Source organism: Dasypus novemcinctus, chromosome 12, assembly GCF_030445035.2.
Source record: "Dasypus novemcinctus isolate mDasNov1 chromosome 12, mDasNov1.1.hap2, whole genome shotgun sequence".
Lineage (NCBI taxonomy): Eukaryota > Metazoa > Chordata > Mammalia > Cingulata > Dasypodidae > Dasypus > Dasypus novemcinctus.
Window position 1 is genome coordinate 8,720,235 of NC_080684.1, and position 26,655 is coordinate 8,746,889.

The 26,655-nt window shown below is 36.2% G+C and overlaps 1 protein-coding gene and 1 pseudogene across 16 annotated transcripts in view; one reads left to right on the plus strand and one right to left on the minus strand.

Annotated features, from left to right (window-relative positions):
• CNTN1 (contactin 1) overlaps nucleotides 1-26,655 on the plus strand; it is a 417,723-nt gene that overhangs the window by 41,752 nt on the left and 349,316 nt on the right. The gene's annotated exons all lie outside the window — the stretch shown is intronic.
• On the minus strand, nucleotides 25,866-26,355 carry LOC101442336 (small ribosomal subunit protein eS10-like; annotated as a pseudogene).

Sequence of the window (26,655 nt, forward strand, 5' to 3'; positions counted from 1 at the left end):
ATTTTGAAAAAATGACTTGCGTTCATGTGGCCCAAGTTTTCTCTTTAGGAAAATACAATAAGTAATTTTATATACCTTATGCTTGTTTTAAGAGTTAAAGCAAATAATGGCCTCAGTCCCATATTTGGCATTTAGTAGATGCTAAATAAGTACCACATGTTATAATTCTAATATGGGGAAAAGTTAAATACTGTACACAAATTTTAATAATATAATAATGTAATTGAAGAAGCATGCTAAGAAGGATACAAATGACTTGCCTGTGTGATCCCAAGAGGACCAACTTATGGGATGGGAGATCTTGAAAGGGGAGAAGTTAATTTTGTGATGTTCTTTGAAAAGATAGGTATGATTTATCAGTTTAGGTAAAGAGACTAATTGTAGTTAAAGGGAAAAAATGAGCAAATTCATGTACTAGGAAAAGCATGATGCACAACTGAGGAAGAGTATAGCAATCATTTTACCAGAGCGTAAGTTTTTTGTTATTACAAATAGAAGATTTATAAGACTAATAGAAGATTGCTCTACAAAGGAAGTTTGGATAGAATTGTGGATTGGCTGTATTTAAATCGTCAATAGATTGTTGAAAGTTTTAAACTGTATTTTGCACACTTTTTGTGTGCGCACTTTTTTATTCCAACATCAGGGAATCCAACGGAACCTAAAAATCTTGGCCTTCCTATGAAATCTCAGTATTTTTCCATTTAATAATTAAAACTTTTCATAAACTCTAGGAGATTAAAACAGGTAGATATTATGAAAGTCAGTTTATATACATTTGGTTCACACCAAGAAGTAACATTAAATATGTTCTTCTAAATATTATTAAAAGCCGCTATTTGTTTGGCTCAGGCAGTGCAGTCTCAGGCCCACAGCAATATCGCTGGTGGAGTTTGTCTGTTTATACAGCTGCTGGATTAAGCAACCCAAAGACACTTTCTCCCTTTCTCCACTCTGAAGTAATCCAAATAAGAACAACCAAAAAGAACACAAACCACGTTTTTAATAAATTAGGAACATCTGTAATCTTGAATCACGGTTTCAGATGAAGGGTAGTCAAATGCAGTAAATAGCAATCCCAGGTACAGGGATATATTAACAGAAGACACATGCAATTATATTTCTCAGACCCAGTCAGCTAAACACAAGCATTGTCTAAACCATTGGGTTCTGCTAAGGAGACAAAGCAACAATCTTTGATTCTGGCCAATAGAAACAGCATGTTTGAGCTGTTTATAGGGACTGTCCTGTAATTCATTGTCACCACTGAGAGGCAGAGAAGGTGGGTCTCATGGAGGAAATCGTGCTGCGTGCCATCCATCTTTGCAGGAAGCAGAGGAGAGAGCCTGCACCTTGATCAGCACTGGAGCTGCCTGTCTCAGCGAGGAAGGGAAAATAAAGGCGGGCCTCACATATACACAAAACCCTGGAGAGAAGGCACCCTGTGACCCAAGGCCACTTTCTCCTCAGCAGACCACCACTCTGATAAACAGTAAATTAGAAAGACATGAGCACTTCAAATGAAAAAAAATAAGATGCTGGGGGAGTAAACGGAAGAAAATGTCACTGTGCATTCAAGACAACAGATCTTACAATGATGGAAGACATAATATCAAAATTTTTAAAAAATTTTCTAGTTTTTTATTATTAAAAAAACAACAAATTGTACAAGGGATAAACAACAAAAGACCTAACATTAAGATACAGGCATAAATAACAAGATGAACATACATATAGTAACAGATTATTCTACTTTAAGTAGGATATTCTAATACATCTCTCAGCCCATGGTAGTCAAATAGATTTTAAAAAAAAGACACCTATCAAAAAACAAACCATAATTAGTAAGATTTGAATTACAGACCTCTTGGAATATTTACACAAAACAAAAGTAATAGGCTACAAAGAAATCAGAACATATCACCCCAAGCAAAAAATATTAGAGGGAATGGATGTAGCTCAAGTGGTTGAGCACCTGCTTCCCACGTATAAGTTCCCAGGTTTGATCCCCAGTACCTCCTAAAAACAAAACAAACAAATGAAGAAAACCAGTCCTCAGTGGGGAATTGTGTAGCTCACTGGTTGAGCACCTGCTTTCCATGTACAAGGTCTTGGGTTCAATCCCTGGTACCTCCTAAAAAATACACACACATATTTCATATATATATATGAAGGCAATGAAATAAGTATATAAAAATTAAAGAAAAAATATGCTACTTGAAAATGAAAAAAAAATCCCTCTTTTTAAAAAACTCTTGCTTTAAAAATGAAGTCCAAAGCAGAAGAGCAGATTAGCTAGAAAATAAATATAACAAAGCCCTAAATGTCAAAACATATGGGATACAGTTAAATCACAGTAATTAGAGGCAAGCTCTTAACCACAAATACTTGTATCAATAGAGAAAAGAATGAAAATAAATGATTTCAGTAACTAAAGCAAAAGAAAACAAGGAAAAGAGAAGAAAGGATTTAATTTAAAAGCAGAAAATAAGTGCTGCAGAGCACAGATAAACCAGTAGAATAAGTAAACCTGATAACTGGTTCTTTCAAAAACACAAACTAATAACTAACTTAATCAGGACAACAAGAGTAAGAACAAAAATAGAAAATGTGAGAACTGTAAATGGGAAAATATCACTAAGGCAGAAGATATTAAAAGAATTCCACAAAATTATTGTGTCAACATTAAAAAAATAAATTAAAATCTCTTATGTAAATCTCACTATTTTTTCAGGAAAATATGAGTAAAACTTATCTTCAAGGATTTAGACCAACTGATGATGTAGAAACCTAAAAAGTTTGTCATAGAAATATTCGCTCTAAACTCATCAGGCCAGTTTCACTGGTGAATTTTATCAAACCCTTAACCAGCAGATGCTTGTCATGTTTCAAACTACTAGGAAAATAGAATTTACAATTACATTTTTCTTATGCAGCAAGACATTAATAATTAATCAATTAATTACAATTAATTAACTTACAATTAATCTGACAAATTGTAAAGACATATAGACAATAGATTTTGATGGAAAATTCTCAACAAAATATTAGCACCTAGAATTCAGTATCACAAATAATGAATTATGTATCATAACTAAGTGTGACTTAATGTAGGAACTAAAAAAATGGTTCTGAATTGAGACATCATATTAAGAGATCAAACTAGAAAAAATCAATTATATCTGCAGAGCCTGAGAAGTTGTTTGACAGAATTCAGCATCCATTCTGTATTAAAAAGAAACTTTTAATAAAATAGTTAACTATTGATACATCCTTAGTGGATGATATATACACCCCAAAGATGATTCTGAAGAACAAGTGAGGGATTCTGCTGTATCAGATACCAAACTTAGCCTGAGTTTGTAATAATGAAGACAATGTGAGGTTGATATACAAAGGTATACAAAGGTCTAGTTTTACAGAATATAGAACTATGAAACTTGTATTGATATTGGTATGCTTATATTGATAGTCCATATTGGTAGGGAAAGGATGAACTGTTCAATAAAGGTGCTGGGAAAACTGGTTTTCTCCTTCGAGGGACGGTGGGGGAAGTCTGTGTGTGTGAGAGGGCATCCACACGTCATGCCGATAATGACGACTAACCACAAGCCACTTAGGGTCTTAAAAAGGTGAAATACAAATATTAACACTTGTGGGAAAATTTTGAGAACATATTTTTAACATTTGAGTCTGGCAGCATTTCTTAAATAATATATAAAGTACAAAAGCCATAAACGAAAAGATTAAAAATTTAAAACTGCTGTTTGACAATGGATGCCATTACACAAAATTTGAAGTCCAGCTGAAGACTTTAAGAGGTTATTGGCAAGGCCAATAATAGACAAAAGGACAATAAGCAGAATATAGAAAAAGTCTATAAATCAATAACCAAAGTGTAAGCAACCCATCAATAAATAGTCAAAGATTACAAACAGGCATAGTGGAGAAGAGGAAATCACAATGGTCAATAAATGTATGGAATGATGCACAACCTCACTAACCATCAAGGAAATGGAAACTAACACCACAGTGATCTCATATTTTATATCCACCAAATCTGCAAAAATTAATAAGCGTAACAGTAAGCAGTCATATACATAGCCAGTGGGATTCTGAATTTTCCCACAGCTCCCTGAAACCCAATCTAGTATGGGAGAATCTAGTAGTACATACTGTGGAAGAAGAGTCACAAACCTCCAATTTAGTAATTCCATTTACAGGCTTATCTGCTGGAGTAGAACAGTGGTTCTCAGCCTTGGTTATGCTATAGAAGCATACTGGGAACTTTAGATTGCTGGTAACCTCCTCATGCTTCAGACCAATTAAATCAGAATCTCTGGGAATATTTTTCTGGCATCAGCATGTTCTCCAGGGGATTTCAGTGTACAGCCAAGCTGGAGAACCCCCCTTGCATATACATAAGAAAAGTAGGGAGAAACATATAAACCTATTAATTGTAATCTAATTTCTAATAATGAAAAAATGCATTTTAGTGAGTTAGCTTGGATGACACATGTGGGTAAATCTTAAAAGATAAAATTTAGTTAAACAACTAGTCCCAGAATGAAATGCACATTATGATACTTTTTATAAGTTTTGAAGACAAGAAAATCAATGTCATAAATTGCTTAAGATGATATAATGTGTTGTGAGAGAGTTTTAAATTTTATAAGAATAATGAAAAACAAATACAGGATATTCTATACCTCTGGAGTAGGGCTGCCAGATTTAGCAAATAAAAATATATAAAAAAAATGCATACTACATGGCAGATACTTATACTGAGAATATATTCATTTTCTGAAATTCAAATTTAACAGAATGTGCTGTATTTTATATGGCACCTGACTGGGAGGAGCTTTAGAGTGGTAAACAGGGGCTTCAATCATATCTGCAATGTTTTATTTCTTCAAGAGAAAGTCCGTAGCAAGTATGTTGAAAAAATGCTAGAATCGATAGTTGATAGAGCTTAGTGTTTAATATAGAATACCCATTTTATAATCTTATGTATTTTTCTGAATGTTTTAATTACTACTGTAAAAATAATTTTAAAGACAATACAATGGATGGACATGGTCATTTGTAGTAGCAACACAACTTGACCAAATTTATCAATAAATGTCGAAGATTCATATGAAGAGAACATATAGCACGACTGAGGGTTAGAGAAACAGCTATGCACAGATACAAAGACATGCCATATCTTGTTCTTGGATAGGAAAACTCAGTGTAAAGAAGCCTGTACTTTCTATGTTAATAAATATATTTGATGAATTCCCCCCCATTCTTAATATAAATTTTTGTGTACTAGACAGTCTAAACTTCATAAGGATAAATAAATTTGTAAGACGAGCCAGATAAATCTGAGGATGAATGATAAAGTATGGTACCTCAAACCTGTATTAATACATGCATAAATATACTGTATTTAAAATAATATGGTATATAAAATACATATATTTCAGCTAAAGTTGTGTTCCCCTATTTAAATATATTGGGTGGCTATATAAAATAAAATTATGACAATCTGTATAATGCTATTTTACCCCCAAAATATTTTAGAATCTGGCTATTTTTCTTACCTATTTACCTTTTCCCCTTTCAGGGAGCTACCGCCTCCCCTGGAAGCTGGAGGAGCTCTTTAAGTGCTCTTCACAGTTACAGTCTTTTCTCCTACACATTTTTCCTCCACACCACTGCCAAAATGATCTATTGCAAAAGCACGTAACAGATCACTTCCCTACGTAAAATAGTTCAAGGTCTCTTAGTTGCATAATAGACACTTTCCAAACACATTTGTATGGAATAAAAGATATTTTAAGATCCTGGGGTAGATTGAATTATGTACCCTAATTTAGCCATAACCTTTTTTTTTTTTTTTTAAAGTGTTCTCTTAACACCCATTTTATTTCTGTAAGGTTGTTAGAAATGTCACCAGTTTCATTACTAACCTTAGTCAATTGATTGTTTTCTCCTTTATTCTTTTCTTTTGGGGTTTCAAAAAAATAATATTTTAATTTTCTTTTTAAAGAAGCTTTATATTACATAAATGTTACATCAGAAATTTTGGGGATTTCCATATACCCCACCCCTCACCCACTTTTCATCATAAGCAACATCTTTCATTAGTGTGGTACATTTGTTACAACTGATGAAACACTTATTAAAGCATTGTTATTAACCATGGTCTATAGTTTACATTATATTTACATATATTTTACACAATTTTATACATTTTGATAAAATGTATAATGACCTGTATCCATCAGTGCAGTGTCACGTGGGACAATTCCAGGGTTGCAAAATGCCCCCATTACACCTATTCTTCCCTCCCCCCCACCCCCAGAACCTCTGGTGCCGCTGGCTTTATATCAATGATAAAAGTTCTTCCATTGCGAGAATAATAATAAGTCTGTGATAGAATAATAAGTTTACCTTAGTCCATTGTTCAGTCCTCAATCTCAAGGATTTTAGGATGGTGATGCCCACTCTGTTGCTGATTGAGAGGGGGCTTAGATCCCATGGGGCAGATGGATGGAATTGTCTTGCCTGCAGTTGTAGATACTCTGTTTTTAGGATGGGCGTTGTCCATCGTCATCCTCTTTTGTCAGTTGTCCTGGGTGAGTCCAGTGACCTGGAGAGTAGGTGTTGCAACTCTGCTGAGATTCAGGGCTCAACTGGCATATGAACAGACAGAAGATTTAAGTCTCTGGGACACATGTTTAGCAAGTATACTGCTGATTGTAGGTTCACATAAAAGGGGCAGAAGGGAAATTATAGATGAGTCTAACTCTGTTATATTGGGGAGGATATATTCCAAAGTAAGGCCCACTGACAGGGCACTGAATTCCTGAGCTTGCCTGGATGTCTCTAGAGCCCTCAGGAGACCTGCTGTTTACTGTGGCAGTCAATGAGATCCTGCTGAGACTTGCATAAGCATAACCTCTGGAATGACCTCCCAACTAATTTTGAAACCTCTTAGCCATAAAAACTCATTGTATTTAATAGTGGTTACCATAGCTTCTGAGGGGATGAAAGGGGTGGAGTAGAATAGATGGAACAGAGGGCAATTTTAGGGCATTGAAACTGTTCTGCATGATCTTGCAACGATGGATACAGACTGTTTTAAATATTGTCAAAACCTATAAAGATTTACTGGGCAAAGTGTAAACCATAATGTAAACAATTGACCATGGTTAGTAGCAATGCTTAAATATTTGTACATCAATTGTAAAAAATATACGAACACCTGTAAAATGTTATTAATGGTGGAGATGTGAAAGGGGGAGGGGGTTGGGTATATGGGAATCCCATATATTTTCTGTGATCTTTCTGTAACCTAAAGCTTCTTTTAAAATAAAGCGAAAAAGAAAAAAAGAAAGGCATGGGGAACATACAGAAGAAATTGTCACTGCACATAAAATACAACAAATCTTACAGTGAGGAAAGACACAATGAAAAAAATTATTCTATTTTACCTTTTATTTTTGTATTTTTTGTCATTTATTATTTTATTTTTTATTATTTTTATTTATTTCTTTGGCTTTATTTTTGGGGAAGTTTCAGATCACATAAAGGTCACAGCTGTGTCAGGGGAGGATTACTGGTATAGGGTATTAGTGATGGGGGATATGTGGGGAGGGGTGCACCTGGGGCATGCCTCTATGGCATATGAATATGTTCAAATGGTCATGGGGCATTGTCTCAGTGAGTGGAGACCCACACAATAACCAAAATAATATTGAATTCATATTCTGGGAAGTCCTGCTACATTCTCTAATAGGGTGGCAAGAATTCCCCAAGTAAATTGGCAGTGCCTAGTGAAGCAGGACAGACCATTATGCCAGGCCTTTGATATTGATGGTTGTACTTATGAACTTTGTTTTTGTGAAATTGAGACTTAGACTGGTATTATATATTGCCTAAGAGTTACCTCCTGAAAGTCTCCCTATTGTTCAAATGTGGCCTCTTTAAGCCAAACTAAGCATATAAATGAACTTCCTTCTCCCCAGCATGGGAAATGACTCCAGGGGATGAGCCTCCCTGGCACTGCAGGATTATTACCAAGTACCAACAAGTGATGCATTGGAAGAGGACCTAGATATAATCTTAATCTGCATTCCTATGGGTGTGAACCTATTGGAAGATGATATTTTAAATTAAGGTATAGCCCAAATGAATGAGGTTAAGTCTTAATCTGGGTTACTGGAGGCCTTATAAACAGAAAGAAGCCAGAAGCCAGAGTGAGAGAAACCCCTGGGAAGAACCTGAAGCCTAAGTCAGCAGGAACCCAAAAGAGAAAGGAGGGAACTTTACCATGGGATAGAAAGCCAAAGAACCCAAGGATTTCTAGCCAGCCAAAACACTACCAACTCCAGCAGGAAGCAAGCCTTCTAAACTCTGAAACCATGAGCCTATAAATTCCCATTGTTTAAGCCAACCAATACTATTTGTGGTATTTGTCATAGCAGTGTGACAAACTAAGATCCATTTCCTGCCTACCATTTGAGTTGCATCGCTAGACACTCAAGTAACTCTGAAAGCTTCTCCCCATACTGTCATACACACTATGCAATTTCTTACTGCCTAGAATTTCCTTTCACTTCCTTCATTTTATTAATTCTTATTCATCTTAAAGAAATTAACTCAGGTACCACACCTTCTCCTCCCTGATAAGAGGGACTAAGTGCATTGCCTTTGAGTATCACCCTGTGAGTGTCTTTAATTCACAGCTCTCAGTTGTACCTTGTAATTCTTTGTTTATGTTCCAGTCTTTTCCACTACTCAAGTGCACTCCTTGAGACAAGGTTTCATTTATCTTTTTGCCCTTGGCTCCTAGCATAGTAGATACTTCACAGATGGTTAAAAAATATTGAAGTGACATTTTGAATTTCAACTGAAGTTTTTTCCATAAAATATCATTTGCATATCCAGACAGTTGACATCCCCCAAACCAAACAAACAAATAAAAACCAAAACAACAAGAACAAAAAACACATTAAACTTGTTGGAGTATAAAGGTGGACAACAGTATTTCTAGTTTTTTTCTGTTTTTTTTTTTTTTTTTGGTATCTTCTTACAGGTATTTGCTTACATTAAAATAGTTCCAATAACCCTGACTCTTTTACTTCAGTTAAATTTAGAATAAGCCATAATCCATTTCTCATTTCCAAATATGGTCCGAAGAAAATCCCTATTGAGAAAGGTCCCCTATTTTTATATTCCACCCATTTTTCTTCTTACTTATGTTCAATGAAGTGTATACTTTACCAAAGGAAGCAATAAGAATGATGAACCCAAATAATGGATTTAAGTAGCAATAATCAGACCATTTAGCTTTAATTACAAGGCTGTGGAACAGTCTCCTCAACACAAAAAATAGAATTTGATAATTTTAATGCATTTTAATTTCATTTTATATAACATTTACTGATCAGCTATTTTGTACCAGATATTATAAACATCAACTTAATACTTGAAACAACCTGTGCATTTGGTATTATTTCCATTTTACAGATGAGGAAATGTGATACTGAGGGTTAATTGACTTGTCCAATGTTACCATTTTAAAGTGCCAAATCACAACTGAAATATAGGACTTATGACTCCAAGTCTAATGCTAAACAATCCTGTAGTGGTTTGCCAACATCTTACAGCTAATACTGTAATTTAAGTTTTTATATCATTTAATTAGCCCAATAATAAGATGTGGAAAAATTAACCCCATTTTTGAAGTAATTCCATCTGTGTGCTATTAAATGTCTTTGTCAGCATCATATAAATAGGGAACCAGAACGCAAGTCTTCCCACACCTCTTTGTATCCTTATACATTTTAAATATGCCGTGGGCTTAATATTATGTATAAAGTCTGGTCAGTTAGAAGTAATTATAGCCTATAATATTGAAAATAGGAAAAAAATTTTTCTAGATCTCCAGTGTTTCTCAAAAATCCTTTATTCCTCTTGAGTAATTTGTAAATTAAACTAATTCTACAGCAAAGCATTAGGGGGAGATTTTTAAAAAGCTTTTTAAACTTCCCTTTGTGCCCTGGTACTTATAATAACTTCAATTCCCGGAGAAAGATAAACCTTCATTGCTTCTAGATGGTTTCATTAATAACTGTTAATTTGATTTCCCAGTGTTCACTGGATATTTTTTCCTGAATAAGATATATTACAACAAGAGCTTAAGAACTAGAAATTAATCCTCTTTCTATAAATGAAATTATGTTTATTAGAAAAGAGCATGGTATACCAAGTATTTGGTAACATTCTTATTTTTCACTTGACAATATTTTGTGAATATATTTACTTCTCATGCAATGGTGTACAATTAAATTATTAATGCCTCTGTATATCATTCCATTTGAAACTGCTTTTATTAAAAAAAGAATCTCTATTTTATATTTGGTGGCCATATTTCTGAAAGTTGAAAGAATTTAGAAGGATTTAAAACAGGATGCTGGGTTATGCATCAAGATTTCCTAATGAATTAGGGAGTTAGTATTTAATTTTGTTATAATGTTCAGTGGAAGCATGCCCTTTCTTTTCTGTTCTCTACCAAAAGGTAAGGAAATCTCAGAGATGTAAAGGAGTGGGCTATTTCACAGCTGGATTGGAAAACAGTTTTATTCAGCTTTACTTTCCTTTATTACCCAGTACCAATCTTGTATATATATTTATGTTTCGTGATAGATATTTACAAATAAGAAACATTAGATGAATTTAATTTTAATGGAGAGGTTTGAAAATTCTAGAAATAATTTATAATATATTATCAGTACTAATTTGAAGTTATGTTTATTTTTTATTTAATTTGAGAGGCTAAATCTCTTATTTTCTTTCCATTTACTCCAGGGGGGAAAACCTAGGTTTTTTTCCTAAGAGTTTTATATTTACTCTCAAGAAATGAAATAAAACTACTTCTGCTTAAAATAGGGCTTTCTCTCAAGTCAGACAAGCTGGGCCAATACTATCACATTACAGTGGAAGTTTGGCCTAAAATGTTTCAAATATATAATCAGTGTAACCTAGCCACAACTAGACGAAGCCAATAATGTTCTCCTGCCATTCAATGATAAAAAGAACTTCAGGAAAGTTTCATTTATCCTAGTCTTTTAATGTGCAAACAAGGTAACTGCCAAGTTGGGTTTTACAATAGCTTAAATGGGCTAAAACTGAAGGCGTTTGATAGAGTGGGGTTTCACCATAATAGCACCAAAGCTTAATAGCCGAACCAAGTGTTTACACAAAAGGGAAAGAGGAAAATCCTTTGTCTTTTTTGCTGAGAAGTCTGTTCCAATAAACTTGCATTTGATTATTTAATATTTCAAAACTAAGAAAATTTTCAAGTGAGTAAAATTTGTCTTTGTTGTTTTGCAACCTTTCCCTCACTTCTATATCCCATCCTTCTACTTATGTGTCCTTTGCATTCTATCCCTAGAGACTCTTCAGGTTTTATTATTAGTATTTTTTAGAATATATTTTTTATTTTTATTTTTTAAAGATACATAGATTACATGAATGTTACATAAAAAAACAGAGGGGATTCCCACGTACCCTACTCCCTACACCTCCCACATTTTCCCACATTAACAACATCCTTCATTAGTGTAGTACATTGGTTACAACTGATGAACACGTTTTTGAACATTTCCACTAAGCAGGATTATAGTTTACATTGTAGTTTACACTCTCTCCCACACAATTTTGTAGGTTATCGCAAGATATATAATGGCCTGTATCTGTCATTGCAATGTCATTCAGAACAATTCCCAAGTCCCAAAAATGTCCCCATGTTACACCTGTTTTTCCTCTCCCTGCACTCAGAACCTCCAGTGGCTACTGCCTCCACATCAATGATACAAGTTCTTAACATTGCTAGGATCACAATAAGTCTATAGTAGAATACCAATAAGTCTACTTTAGTCTATAGTTCATTCCCCAAACCTGACGATTCTGGGATGGTGATGCCCATTCCACCTATAATTGAGAGGGGGCTTCGATCCCATAGAGCAGATGGATGGGACTCTCTTGCTTGCAGTTATAGATTCTCTTAGTTCCTTGGGATGGTGGTTGACCATCATCAAATCCTTGTTGTCCTGGGTGAGTCCAATGAACTGGAGAGTAGGTGTTGCAACTCTGTTGAGATTCAGGGCCTAGTTTGTACAAGGACTCTCCAAAGATTTAAGTCTCTTGGATGTATGCCTATCAACTCTAGTACTAATTATAGATTCAAATAGAGGGGTCAGAGAGCCATGTGTAGGGAAACCACAACTGAGTCCAACTCTATTACACTGGGGATCATAAATTCCAAAGTAGGGCCCCTGACAAGGCACCAAACTCATGAGCTATCTACCCTGACTATAGTGTCTGGATGTCTCCAGAACTCTCAGGAGCCCTGCTATTTGAGACAGTATTTACTTTGGCAATCAATGAGGTCCTGCTGAGACATGCAGGAGTGTAACCTCTGGAATGACCTCTTGACTCACTTTGAAGTCTCTTAGCCATATAAACTAATTTGTCATTACCTTTTCCCCCTTTGGTCAAGGTCTTTCTCCAGTTGCATTGCTAGTTGGTGCTTGTTAATAATCCCTTCATGCCAGGGAGGCTCATCCCTTGGAGTCATGGTCCATGCTGGGGGGAAGGTAATGTATTTAAATGTATTTATATATGCTGAGTTCAGCTTAGAGAGAGGCCACATTTGAGCAACAAGGAGTCTTTCAGGAGGTAATGCTTAGGCACCGTATAATACTACGCTAAGTTACTTCAAAAGTAAAGGTTCATAAGTACAGTCATCAATATCAAGGGCCCATCAAAGGACCATTCTCCTTCACTAGTCATTGCCCTTGTACTTGCTCTTCCATTAGAGAACGTGGCAGAGCTCCCCAGGATGGGGATTCAATACTCTTTCAGTTATGGTGGGAATCTTGCCCACCGTGACAATGCCCCATAAACACTTGAACACATTTATATGCCTTATAGGTATGCCCCAGGTGAACCTCCTGCCACGTACCCCTATCACTGACACCCCTCACCAGTGTCCTCTCCCGTCATAATTGTAACCCTTCTGTGATCCAAAACGTCTTCAAAACTGAAGCCAACAAGAAAATCAACTACAATTAATAAGAAATGAAATAATAATGGTATTTTTAAAAATAGGAAATAAAATGCAAAATTAAAAAAAATAAATTTGGAATAATAAAAAATGAAAAAATATTTTTTAAAGTTTTGACATTATTTCTTTCATCACTGTAAGATCTTTTGTCTTCTTTGTACAGTGAAATTTTCTTCCATTTATTCTCCCAGTGTCTTCTTTTTCATTTTGTCTTCAAAGAAATTTTAGGTTACAGAAAAGTCATATACAGAATATAGGGGATTCCCATATACCAAACATCCTCCCCTATTTCTCTTTCCCCTATTAATAACATTTTATATGTGGATGTTACATTTGTTACAACTGATATACAAGTATTTAAACATAGCTACTGACCATTATCAATGGTGTACATTATGGTTTATATTTTGACCATATACTTCTATAAATTTTGATGAAATTATTAGTATTTTTATAAGACTTTTTATCCTTGATGACTGTCTGATGGACCTTTCCATGAACATCTTGTTTTTAATATGGTGTCCAATAATTTTCCTCATCTGCTATTTATCTGAGGTCTACTATTTGCTAGGTACTGACTTAAGTACATAAGCAACAAATAATATTGCATGGAAAAATGATAGAGAAAATTATGACCCAATTGCTACCCTGGAAGAGAGAATTATTTAGTAGGAAAGATTAGCCAAGGATTAAATTCTGTTACCTCACAATAGATAATGAGTCTGCTGTATGAACATGGTGGTGTGGGATTGTGGAGAGCAGAACAAGTTAATTCCTTTGCAGAGTGAGGATGGGGCTTCATTGAAGAAGAAACGTTTGAACTTTTTGGGGAAGGATTTGTTGAGCCTGTGATTGGGACAGTTTTCTAAGCAGATGAGGCATGCACTGAGAAAGAGTATGCCTTGTCTTGAGTCATTCTGTGCAGTTTGGCAAGAACACAAGGAGGCCCAAATTTCAAGATGTTTAGCTGTGACAGGAAAAAGAAACATTCTGAGAGACTAGTAACTTTAAAGTGAACTGGAGTAGAGGGAAATTTTACATTTTACACAAGTTTATTAAGTATCTCCTCTGTGCCAGACACTATTCTAGGTAGTCTTAGACAAAATGTACATTGTGAGCAAAATAGAAAATCCCTGTCCTCAAATACCTTACATTGTAGTATAGGCTATTTCTTTTAGACTAAGTAGCCTTGAGTATATATTTTTTAATCAGGAGGAAGAGTCAAAGCTTTGAGAGAAATAAAAGAGGAGGCTCTGGAGTGTGGCAGAACTAAGAGAAGAACATATAGGGCACTAAATAACTTGTCACCTGAAAGAGGAAGCCAGGATAAAATGTAAAAGGGACAACCTTGGTTTCCAGTTTATGCATTTAAGTAAACATAGATTTTCTACAGAAATATTAAGGTGGAATGAAAGGTCAATAGACTAGGTGCCAGAAAACTTTGGTTCTAGACCTATGACTTAACTAGTTATGTGGGCAAAGAACCTTGTGGATCTATACCTTCTTCCCCTGTAAATTTTTTTTTTTTAAAGATCTGTTTATTTATTTATTTCTCTCCCCTTCCCCCTCCCCCACCCCGGTTGTCTGTTCTCTGTGTCCATTTGCTGCGTCCTGTTTCTTTGTCCTCTTCTATTGTTGTCAGCCGCACAGGAATCTGTGTCTCTCTTTGTTGCGTCATCTTGTTGTGTCAGCTCTCCGTGTGGGTGGCACCATTCTTAGGCAGGCTGCACTTTCTTTCGCGCTGGGCAGCTTTCATTACGGGGTGCACTCCTTGCACGTGGGGCTCCCCTATGTGGGGGACACCCCTGTGTGGCACGGCACTCCTTGTGCGCATCAGCACTGCGCATGGGCCAGCTCCACGCGGGTCAAGGAGGCCCAGGGTTTGAACTGCGGACCTCCCATGTGGTAGGCGGACGCCCTATCCACTGGGCCAAGTCTGTTTCCCTCACCTGTAAATTAGCAATACTGTTTTTGCAATGTGAAGGGATTAATACATTGGTTGGATTATGTTACATGTCCTCTAAAGAGTCTTGTAGATCAAAGGATTTATTATAAGAAAATGGCGATTAACAGGCACATCTGCCCAATTTTGTGACTTGTATTTTGTGGTTTGTACATTAAAATCCAATTTTTAATAGTTTTTAAAATTTATCTGAGTACTTTTGGAGTGAAATGTATTCACCTTGTTATGTCATACTCTGATTTTTAATTTATACAATATTTGATTGGTTCTTCTTTACTAACAGATTGACAAAATGAATTTAGAATCTATAATTCTCTTTGACAACTGCACACTGACATAAGAACAAAGACTTTATTATATCCAGTGTGGCCACATGCTCATCATAGCTGAGACCTGCCTTACAATGACTGTTTTGTTTAGTCCATGCCTTGGTACAATTTAACTTGTCCTAAATTCTCTGTTTCAGAGCTGCATGTGTGTGATACTTTAATTGTCCTTTGAATAGCACTCTCTTGCTTGAGTAGGCTCTCAGGAGACTATAATGCTAGAACGTCTAAGGTCCTCACCTTCTAGCTTCTAGAAACCCCTGATAAAATGTTGAAATATGTAAAGACATTAAAATATTTCACATGGTGGACACTTGTTCCATATCTGACATCATTTTGAAAGACATCTAAATGTGTTATATGTATCAGATCAGGCTTGTCTCATATTGTTCCCCCTTGATAAGTTAGTGAAAGCGGTTATTTAACTTCGAATAAGACAATTCTACGGTACGACAAATCATTCATGATTCTAATTTCCATTATCAAAAGTTTCCATTAATTTTGTAGAGTATTGCTTAATGTTTTTATTTTTACTTTTTTAAAGATTTATTTATTTATTTATTCCGCCCCCCTTCTCCCCCGGGTTGTCTGTTCTCTGTGTCTATTTGCTGCGTCATCTTCTTTGTCCTCTTCTGTTGTTGTCAGCAGCACGGGCATCTGTGTTTCTTTTTGTTGAGTCATCTTGTGTCAGCTCTCTGTGTGTGCGGCGCCATTCCTGGGCAGGCTGCACTTTCTTTCACCCTGGGCGGCTCTCCTTATGGGGCGCACTCCTTGCGCGTGGGGCTCCCCTATGCAGGGGACACCGCTGCGTGGCAGGGCACTCCTTGTGTGCATCAGCACTGCACATGGGCCAGCTCCACACGGGTCAAGGAGGCCCGGGGTTTGAACAGCAGACCTCCCCTGAGGTAGGCGGACGCCCTAACCACTGGGCCAAGTCCGCTTCCCTGTTTAATGTTTTTAAATAGTATCACAAAAGGTAAAGACAAAAGAATTTAACACATAACACTTTAAACTCTGGAAAGTTTTAGACTCTTCTTAAAACTATCTGATTAATGAACAATAATGCTGTGTTTTCCTAGTGTTCTTTTATATTACTAAGTAAGATAAGTAATTAGGTACGGTATTGCTCAGCCCAAGGCATGCTAATGTGAAGTACCAGAAACTTACTGTTGGCTTTTATAAAGAGTATTTATTGGGGGTAAAGGCTTACAGTTGCAAGGCCCTGCAGAGTCCCACTTGAGGTTGCTTTCTCAGCCAAGTCAGCTGCAACATGTTGAAACAGGAGTGGCTGAGCTCGGCCTGGCCTCTCAGGACTTATCCTGAGAGCTGCTCTGCTCTCTCCGGCTGCAAATTATCAGGCAAACGGCTCATTCATTCCTGGGCCGCAGGATCAGAGTTCTCTCCTCTTCCATGTCTATGGCAGTCTCTCTCTTTTCTTGCGGCATTTATGGAGCTCTCTCTTCCCATGCATTTTCTCGAGGGAGTGTCCGTTTATATTTGCCCACCAAGGGGGTGGGACTCAACGCTGAGTCGCACCCTAATGACATGGTCGAATCAAAGCCCCGATCTTGATGGTAATTTAATCAAAGACAGCTCAGGTCTAGTACAATCAAAGGGGATCACACCCAGAGGAACAGACCAGTTTACACACATATTCTCTCTTTTTGGAATTCACAAATAATCTCAAACCGCCAGAGGTACTAAGGTAAAGAAATCATCTAGGTTAATCTATTTATCTAAAAAATCTGAAGTTCAGAAATTCCACATTTTTGGAAGGCAGAGCTGAGAATCTCTTCATTATTGCACTGTGTAATTGTCCTTGGTGTTTTAAATGATCAAACATCTCTAAAAGTGGTGATGGTATTGGTGGGAAGGATGGAAGGTTTTGTCCCAACCAGGCCATAAATTAGTTTGGTTTTTTATTTCCTTTCATGCAGAAGGCTGCAAGTGTGTGTAAATTCTCTGAAGTCTCATAATACTGAACAGTTCTCACTAAAAACGATGAAGGGAAGAAAACCTTGCTCTTTCCCCTCCTTGTTTCCTTCCTTGTCATCTTTCTCAATATTCATTGCTTTTTAAGTTTCTGAATATACTGCTATAGGAAAGGTGGAAAACACTGATGAAATCTGCAATTACCTGTAGCTCTGTAAGTCAGAAAGAGCCCTCTTAACACTTCGCCATATATCCTATCTTATTTTTTTATATATTAGGTGTAATGAATATTTTAGAAAATTGAGATCATCTAGTTTACACTGTTTCGTAACAAACTTATAGACTTGCTTGTGTGCCTGAAGCAACATGAGATAATATTACATCTTCAAGATTATGATATTTTATTTCCATGTTACATTCTAAAATAAGGATATATGATAATTTATTTAATCAATCTCCTGCTATTGGAAATTTATATTATTTCTAATTTTTTGCTGTTATTATAAAAACATGTTTTTGGATTTTGCCTCATATTTTCCAGTTACCTTTGGAAAGTTTTCATTTGATATTCCAACTGGTATGAAAGTCCCCACTTTCTTGCATGCTTCAAATTATTTGGTATACTGTGCACAAATTATTTGGTACACTGTGTGTGAACAGTGTACCAAATAATTTAAAGCATATATATATATATGTATGTATGTATATACGCATGCACGTGTACACACATATTTGTAACTTTTAATATATAAATTTAGATATATCATTAATATACATAAAATCTAAACAATGACACCTCATTTTTTGTTTTGTTATATATTCTTAATTGGCAAAGATAAATATTTTTCACATTTTATTGGCTATCTCTGTATAGTCTTTTGAATTTCTTAACCACATGCATTACCCAAATTTTCCTAAGCATTGATTAGTTAACAATCATTTATATTTTAATGATATTTGCTTTTTTCCTGTTATATATGTTGCAAAATTTTCCCCAGGTTGTCAATACATTTATGTATACATACTTTTAATCTAGCTGTATTTATTTTTGCCTTTGAGTGCCATAATTGTCACATCTCAATATTAGATATGTTTTTGTACTCTAGTCTGTGAGAATTAACAATATTTCTATTTTGATAAATACTTTTTTGTATTGTTGTTTATAATATGTTATTGTTTTTAGAACAACTCCTCTATAAATTCTTTAAATTTAGAAAATGCTATCTATTCTTATTTATTTATTCTTTCAAAAATACTTTTTTATTGTTTACTATTTGTTTATTCTTTCCAAGAAATCTGTCTGGGAGGAGAGAAGTAATTGCAAGTGTGTATGCTGATGGGGATGAGCAAGGGGCATTAAAAATAACAGATAATAGAAAAAGAGGGTAGGCTTACTAGGCCAGAGGGTATGGATCTTGTGTACAAGTGGAAGCCTTGATCTTGTAGAAAATGGCAAATATGTATACGGTCTTACTCTGAAAGGGCGAAGCTGGGGTAGTAGATGTTCACAGTGTTAGGAGAGAAGAGTAAGTGTGAAATAGTCATCTAGGAGTGTGGGAGAGTGAATGGTCCAGGGAGATGTCTTAGGATTCCTGGGCAGGGTTAATGGCCCCCTTCAGGTTTGTGTTGGGGAATGTAAGGTGGAACTATTTGGCACCATTGTATGTGGTTGTTGATGCTTCCAGCCATGTTCACATACACAGGTGCAAGCACAGAGTAAATGGAGTATCGATTTTTGCCAGGGTTGGATTTAGCCACAATATAGGGAAGCAAGAGAGGGCCAAGGGAGTGATTTCAGTGGTGTGCCCTGATATTTAAGTAAGGAAAGTTGTAAGGACATCAGGTGGGGAGAGGGCCCCTAAACCGGTGATGGGATCCATGGATTGTAGGGACTGGTGAGGTGGGATTGTTGGGGTCCCGGCATGACCAGTGGAGAGGGTGAGTGCTGGAGGTAAAGCGCTTGACAAGATTGAAGAAAGAGAGCACTCAAGCTAGTGTTTAAGGAGCCATCTGTTTAAATACTGAACGGCCAAAACTTATGAAATTTGTGTTTGGAGCAAGTAGTTCTGAGAAATGAATAGACGACCCACTGAGGAAGGCGTGCTGAACGGTACAACCTAGTATCAGGAGAGTCAACGCTGAGGGTTCCTATGGAGTGCCTTGGAACCATAGATACCTTATGCCTCTTTTTTCCTTAGATCTCCCAATAGTTTGTTCCATCTCATTAATTAGGTCTTTGCTCAGATATCATCTCCTTCAAAAGACATTGCTCCATCTTCCAATTTAAAATAGTCCCTAAAATCATACTCTATTTTGTTCTTTATTTGTTCTATATTTCTGACAGCATTTTAAATCCCTAATTGAAACTATCTTGTTTATCTTTTAATACGCTGATCCTCCCTCCCTTTTAATGTAAGACTTTGAAAACAGTGATCCTGTTTGCCTTGCTCATGGCTGATTTCCCAATTTCTGGTATTTCTTGTACGTAGCAGGGAACCAATAAATAGTTGTTGAATGAATGACTATTTATAGGCTGAAATACTCTCTTCTACTTTCCTGTTACTTCTCTGCAAATTCAAATATGCATTTCACAACAACTTGCCAACTAAGCACATTGATCCTACCAACAATTCCTATTCACAACCTCTCTTCAAGAAAGGTGAATTAGAAACACAAGGAGGGTTAGAGTATAAAGTAAGGTGGTGCTGTTTGCCTCCTGATATGTTATTAAAGTTAGGGCTCCATGGTGTTGTCAGTTACTACTTCAAGTCATTATCACCAGTGCGTTCATGAGGTGGAAGTGCAGTTGTCTCCTGATGTATCGTTTTCAGCTCTTGCTATGCTGTGCACCCAGATAACCAGGCTCCCACAGAGCAGCACGACACAGCTGTGAACCTGGTGCTCACTTGAAATACGACTTTGCACTTTGTTTACTTCTTTTTTTTTTTTAGTAAACTTTCTCATAGAAGTTTATTTTGGTTAAAATAGTTGAATAGTTTTACAATGTACATTATGCAAAGGAATGGAAAATAATTTGAGAGCATTTGAAGACCTGGGTTCCAGGACACTTTGTTTATCTCTTAAGCCACACTAAAAATGAACTAAAATCTTTTTAGTCCAAAAAGAAAGGACAAAGTCACCCCTCTTTATTCAGATGTTCTTTCTTTTTTTGAACAAATATCTTCATATTTTTGTGCTAAATACAAAATACTGAAAATAAATTTACCTTCTTATATTGTTGCAAGAAGTACCAATCTTAAGTAATTATTTAATATGCTATTTAGTTTATGGGTAAAAAGCCAGAAATAGCATTCTATAGTAGAACAAGGCCGTGATGTTGTCAAAAATTAATTGTAATAACAACTGTAAACCGTTTCCCCTTCTTTTCTCCTTAATTTAACCAAATATTTGTTACTTATCTTCTCACACAGAATATCTAAACTACCCACCTAAATTTAATGTCCAAGGCAAGAATATTTTCCACATTGTAGATGGTTATTATCTAGTATGATTCTAATTGTTGCTGCCCTATTTTCATATAGTGCCACTCTGTAATCACATCAGTGATTTAATGTTTCTAAATCATTTACATTTTTAAGCCATTGGTATTATGACTATTTTATACAGTAGTTGATTTATGTTTATATACTCAGAATACTTCAAGTTCAAAACAAAGTGCTCTTTTGGTGTTCTGAGAATTTTATATGCGATTTGAAGAGAAAGAGGGATTTGTATTTGTGTTTTAAATTTACTGAGGCCCTACCAAATGCAAGATCCTGGGCTAAGAAATATATATCTTTTTTGCATTGAAATTCAATTTTAATTATAATTGCAGGGGTTATTATCATTTAGCTTTCTTATTTCAAGTTAGCCCTTAATATATGCCTACTGGTTGTGTTTTCTGTAGATTTTGAAACTTTTATGGACACTCTGTGTTGTAAAATTTTGTGTCTGAATAGAATATGAGACCTGGTTCTTTATGCTTTGTTCTGTTTTGTTTCATGAAAATTTCTGATACATAAAACACTATGTATCTATGATTCATTTTCAACAGTTACCAATACAAAAGTGCTTTCTGTGTCCCACTCATTCCTCCCCTTACCTATTATTTGAAACAAACTCAATTTATAGAATCATTTTGTCCATAAATATTTTAGTATATGTTTGTAAGATATAAGGACTCATTTCCTAAATGTAACTACAACGTTGCAATCATGTCTATAAAACATTAAAAACAATCCGTTAATATTAAATCACTGTTTAATTTTTCAGTTTTCTCAAAAATGTCATATTTTTAAAAGTTTGTTTGTTTGAAATAGGTTCCAAAGAAAGTCCAGACATTTTGATATATTGGTGTCTTTCCCTTAATATGTAAATTTTCCCTTCATTTTTCTTTTGTCCCTTGAAATTTGTTTGTTGAAAAAGCTTCTGATATGACCCATAGTATCTCCTGTAGCCTGTAATTTGCTGATTGCAGTCACATTGTGTTGTTTAGCAGGTCCTTCTGTTCTCTGTGTTTCCTATTCATTTGTTCTTAGATTAGAGGTTTTATAAGATTCAGTCTGATGGTTTCAGCAAAACAATTTTTTTTTTTAGTTCTCACTAAGTCTTCATTTTTCAAAGAAGAAAAACCTTTAACCTTAATGAGCATATTGCATACACTTTTTTTTTTTGACCTGGGTATCACTCTATTTATTTATTTATTTATTTATTTATTTTTTAGTGAGGTACATTCATTGCAATTGATGAACACATTTTAGACCGTTGCCACTAAGCATGGATTAAAGTTTACATTGTAGTTGACATTCTCTCCCACCCAATTCTGTAGGTTATGGCAAGATATATAAGGAACGTATCTGTCATTGCAGTGTCATTTTAGGATAATTCCCAAGTCCCAAAAATATTCCCATATTACACATTTTTCCTTCTCTCTGCCCTCAGAACCTCCAGTGGCCCCTGCCTCCACATCATTCATGTAATTCCTTCCATTTGCTAGAATCACAGTAAGTCTCTACTGGAATATCAGTAAGTCTATTCTAGTCCATCATTCATTCCCCACTCCTGAGGATTCTGGGATGGTGATGTCCACTCCACCTCTAATTGAGAGGGCAAAACAGTTTTTATGTAAGTGGTATTATGTTCTTCCATCAAGAGGCCCATGATGCCTGGTTGTCTGTTTTTTTAAATTAAATTAAATTTTTTATTTTGTTAGTAGTGGCTGATTAACAATGCCTAGATCCGCTTTTGGGAGTTGAAAATTCTTACATTTTATTCTAACTTCCCCTTATATGCTATTTTGTACTCCTGTAGTATTTTTTCTAAAGGCAGGGTAATTGCCTAATTTTCTTTACTTAGTCATTTTCAAAATTAATGAGTTTGTTGACTAGTATTCTCTGGTAGTGACCAATTACAAATAGAGATGATAGATTTAGAGAGAGAGAGAGGGAGAGCGGGAGTGAGGGAGACATACAGAGATACAGAAATAGAGACAGGGAAGTGGACTTGGCCCAGTGGTTAGGGCATCCACCTATCCCATGGGAGGTCCACAGTTCAAACCCTGGGCCTCCTTGACCCGTATGGAGCTGGCCCATGTGCAGTGCTGATGCATGCAAGCAGTGTGCCCCATAAGGAGAACCACCCAGTGCAAAAGAAGTGCAGCCTGCCCAAGAATGGCTCTGCACACACAGAGAGCTGACACAGCAAGATGACGCAACAAAAAGAAACACAGATTCCCAGTGCTGCTGATAAGGATAAAAGCAGTCACAGAAGAACACACAGCGAATGGACACAGAGAGCAGACAACTGGGGGAGGGGGAGGGAAGGGGAGAAAAATAAATCTTTAAAAAAAAGAATAGAAGATATTTTAAGGGAAGATTATTATTCATCAGCAGTTAATCTTTTTTTAAGTACACATCTTCTAAGTGAAAATATATGAGAAGTATTTGGAAGATGGAGTCCATTAGTAACCTTCAGTGTAGTAGGAAGAGACACATGTCTTAATACCGCTTGCTTATGAATAAATTTTGAAGCCTGTATGAATTTTTGGATTATAGCTGAAATACCAGTAAAAGTTTGAGGTTTATTTCTACTTTAAGAGAGAAAAATAAGCGGTCCCCACATACCTCCACCCCCTCCCTTCACTCCTCCCACATCAACCTCTTTCATCATCATGGCACATTCATTGCATTTGATGAATACATTTTGGAGCACTGCTGCACCTCATGGATAGTGGTTTACATTGTAGTTTACACTCTCCCCCAGTCCACCCAGTGGGCCATGGCAGGACACACAATGTCCAGCATCTGTTCCTCCAGTACCACCCAGGACAACTCCAAGTCCTGAAAATGCCCCCACACCATATCTCCTTCCCTCTCCCTACCCTCAGCAGCTACTGTGTCCACTTTTTCCACATCAATGCTACAATTTCTTCCATTACTAATCACAATAGTTCCATAGTAGAATATCAGTAAGTCCACTCTAATCCATACTCTATTCCTCCATCCTCTGGACCCTGGGATGTTTATGTCCACTCCCCCTCTGTATTGAGAGGGGGCTTAGATTCTACATGGGTGATGGATGCAATTATAACTTGATAATACCAAAACTTGACAATCAACCCCAACAGAAAATCTGTGCAATTTAAGCATTAACTCCCCATTCCTTACCCCCAATACAGGTAACTTATATTCTACATTGTGACTTATGAGTTTGCCTATTCTAATTGTTTCATCAGAGATCATGCAATATTTATCCTTACATGTCTGTCTTATTTCACTCAACAAGATGTCTTCAAAGTTCATCCATGTTGTTGCATGAATAAGACATTACTTCTTTATAATGCTGAATAATATTCCATTGTATACCACATTTTGCTTATCCATTCATCAGTTGATGGAGAGTTGGGTTGCTTTCATCTGTTGGCAATTGTGAATAATGCCTTTATGAACATCAGTGTGCAAATATGTGTTTAAGTCCTGCTTTCAATTTCAGGGTATATACATAGTAGTGGGGTGTTGGGTCATATGGTAGTACTATACTTAGCCTTCTGGAGAACCACTAAATTGTCTTCCACAGATGCTACACCATTTTACATTTTAGTCATATTCAGCTATATATTTCAGTACTGTTAATTGTGTTCATAATGTTATGCGATCTCACCACCACCTATTCCAAAAACATTTCCATCGTTCCAAATAGAAATCCTGTACATATTAAACCTTATCTTCCCATTAAAGATCCCCACCCCATCACTTGGAAACTTATATTCTATATTCTGACTCTATGAGTTTGTTTATTTTAATTGTTTCAAATCAGTGAGATCATACAATATTTGTCCTTTTGTGTCTTGTTTCACTCAACATGATGTCTCCAAGATTCATCCATATTGTTGCAAGTATCAGGACTTCATTCCTTTTTACAGCTGAATAATATTCCTTTGTGTGTGTGTGCATATATATACCTTTAATTTATCCATTCACCAGTTGACCGATACTTGGGTTGCTTCCATCTTTTGGCAGTTGTGATTAATGCTGTTATGAACATTGGTGTGCCAACATCTGCTTGAATCCCTGCTTTCAATTCTTTTGGGTATAAACCTACTAGTGGAATTGTTAGTTAATGTGGTAGTTCTATGCTTAGCTTTCTGGTTTTTTTTTTTATCTTCCACAATAGTTGTACAATTTTACATTGTTACCAGGAATGAATAAGCATTCCTATATCTGAGCATTCTCTCCAAAATTTATTATTTTCTGGTGTTTTTTTTTCCTTAATAGCAGCCATTCTAATGGGTGTGAAATGGTATCTAATTGTGGTTTTGATTTGCATTTCACTGATGACTAATCATGTTTAGCATCTTTTCAGTTGCTTTCTGGCAATTTGTGTATCTTCTTTGGAGAGATGTCTATTCAAGTCTTTTGGCCATTTTTAAATTGGGTTGTTTTTCATTTTGTTGTTAAGTTGGAATATTTCATATATACTGTATATTAAATGTTTATACAATATATGGCTTTCAAGTATTTTTCCTCCATTGTGTAGGTTGTTGCTTTACTTTCAAATAAAGTTCTATGAGGTGCAAAAGTTTTTCATGTTGAGAAGGGCCCATTGATCTATTTTTTTTCTTTCGTCGCTTTGCTTGGGTAGAAAGTCTAAGAAATCATTACCTAACACAAGGCCCTGAAGATGCTTCCTTACATTTTCTTCTAGAAGTTTAATAGTTCTTGCTTTTATATTTAGGTCTTTGAATCATTTTGACTTGGTTTTTGTGTATAGTGTGAGGTTTCTTTTTAAATCATGTGGAGATCCAGTTTTCCCAGCACCATTTATTGAAGAGACTATTCTTTCCCAATTGATTGATCTTGGCCACCTTATGAAAAATGAGTGGACCATAAATGTGAGGATTATTTTCTGAACTTTCGGTTCAATTACAGTGTTTTATATATCTGGTCCTGTACTAGCACCATGCTATTTTTTTTCTTTCTTTTTCTGGCTAAAGTTTATTCAACATAAAATAACTCCCACTCCAACTTTACTGAGGAGGCTGATCACGTCCATGACCAAATCCACCTCTAAACTGGAACTTGGTTGCTGACCCAGCCTCAGCCTCGGCTTTCCTGCTGGCACCAGGGGGCACAGCGCTCCGTCTGTTGGTGTCTCTGTCAGCCTCTCCTTGAGTGAGTCTCGCAGGTTGCTCCCCCTCCAAACCTTTGGGCCATGGCCTTCCAGTCTCTGGATAGCTCTGGCGCAGGGTGGCAAGCCCGATCTCAGGAGGCAGGTGGAGATAACCACGGAGGTACTGGATACCCTCATTGGTAAGGTAAGGTACCAATAGAAATGTCTCCAGGCAAACTCTTCCTTCACGTAGCCTCGTGACTTGAGAGACTGCATGCCCTTCATGGCGTGAAGGTTGGGCATGTTCTTGTCTACCAGCTTGGGGTGCTTTGGAGTGTGGACATAATCACTCCCTACTTAAATAGGAGTCCATAAATGGCAATCCAGTTCTTCTTGGGCATCAACATCGGGGTGGGTCCTGTGTCCCTGGAATAGGACTGGAAAAGCAGTACCATGCTATTTTGATTACTGTGGTTAGGTTTTAACTTTTACAGTCAGGTAATATGAGTCCTCCAACTTCATTTTTCTTTTTCAAGAAGCCTTTAGCAATCTGAGACATTTTACCCTTCCATATAAATTTGACCATTGACTTTTCCATTTCTGCAAAGGAGGTTGTTGGAATTTTGATTGGGATTGCACTTAATCTATAAATTGCTTTGGGTAGGATTGACATCATAATCATATTTAGTCTTCCAATCCATGAACAT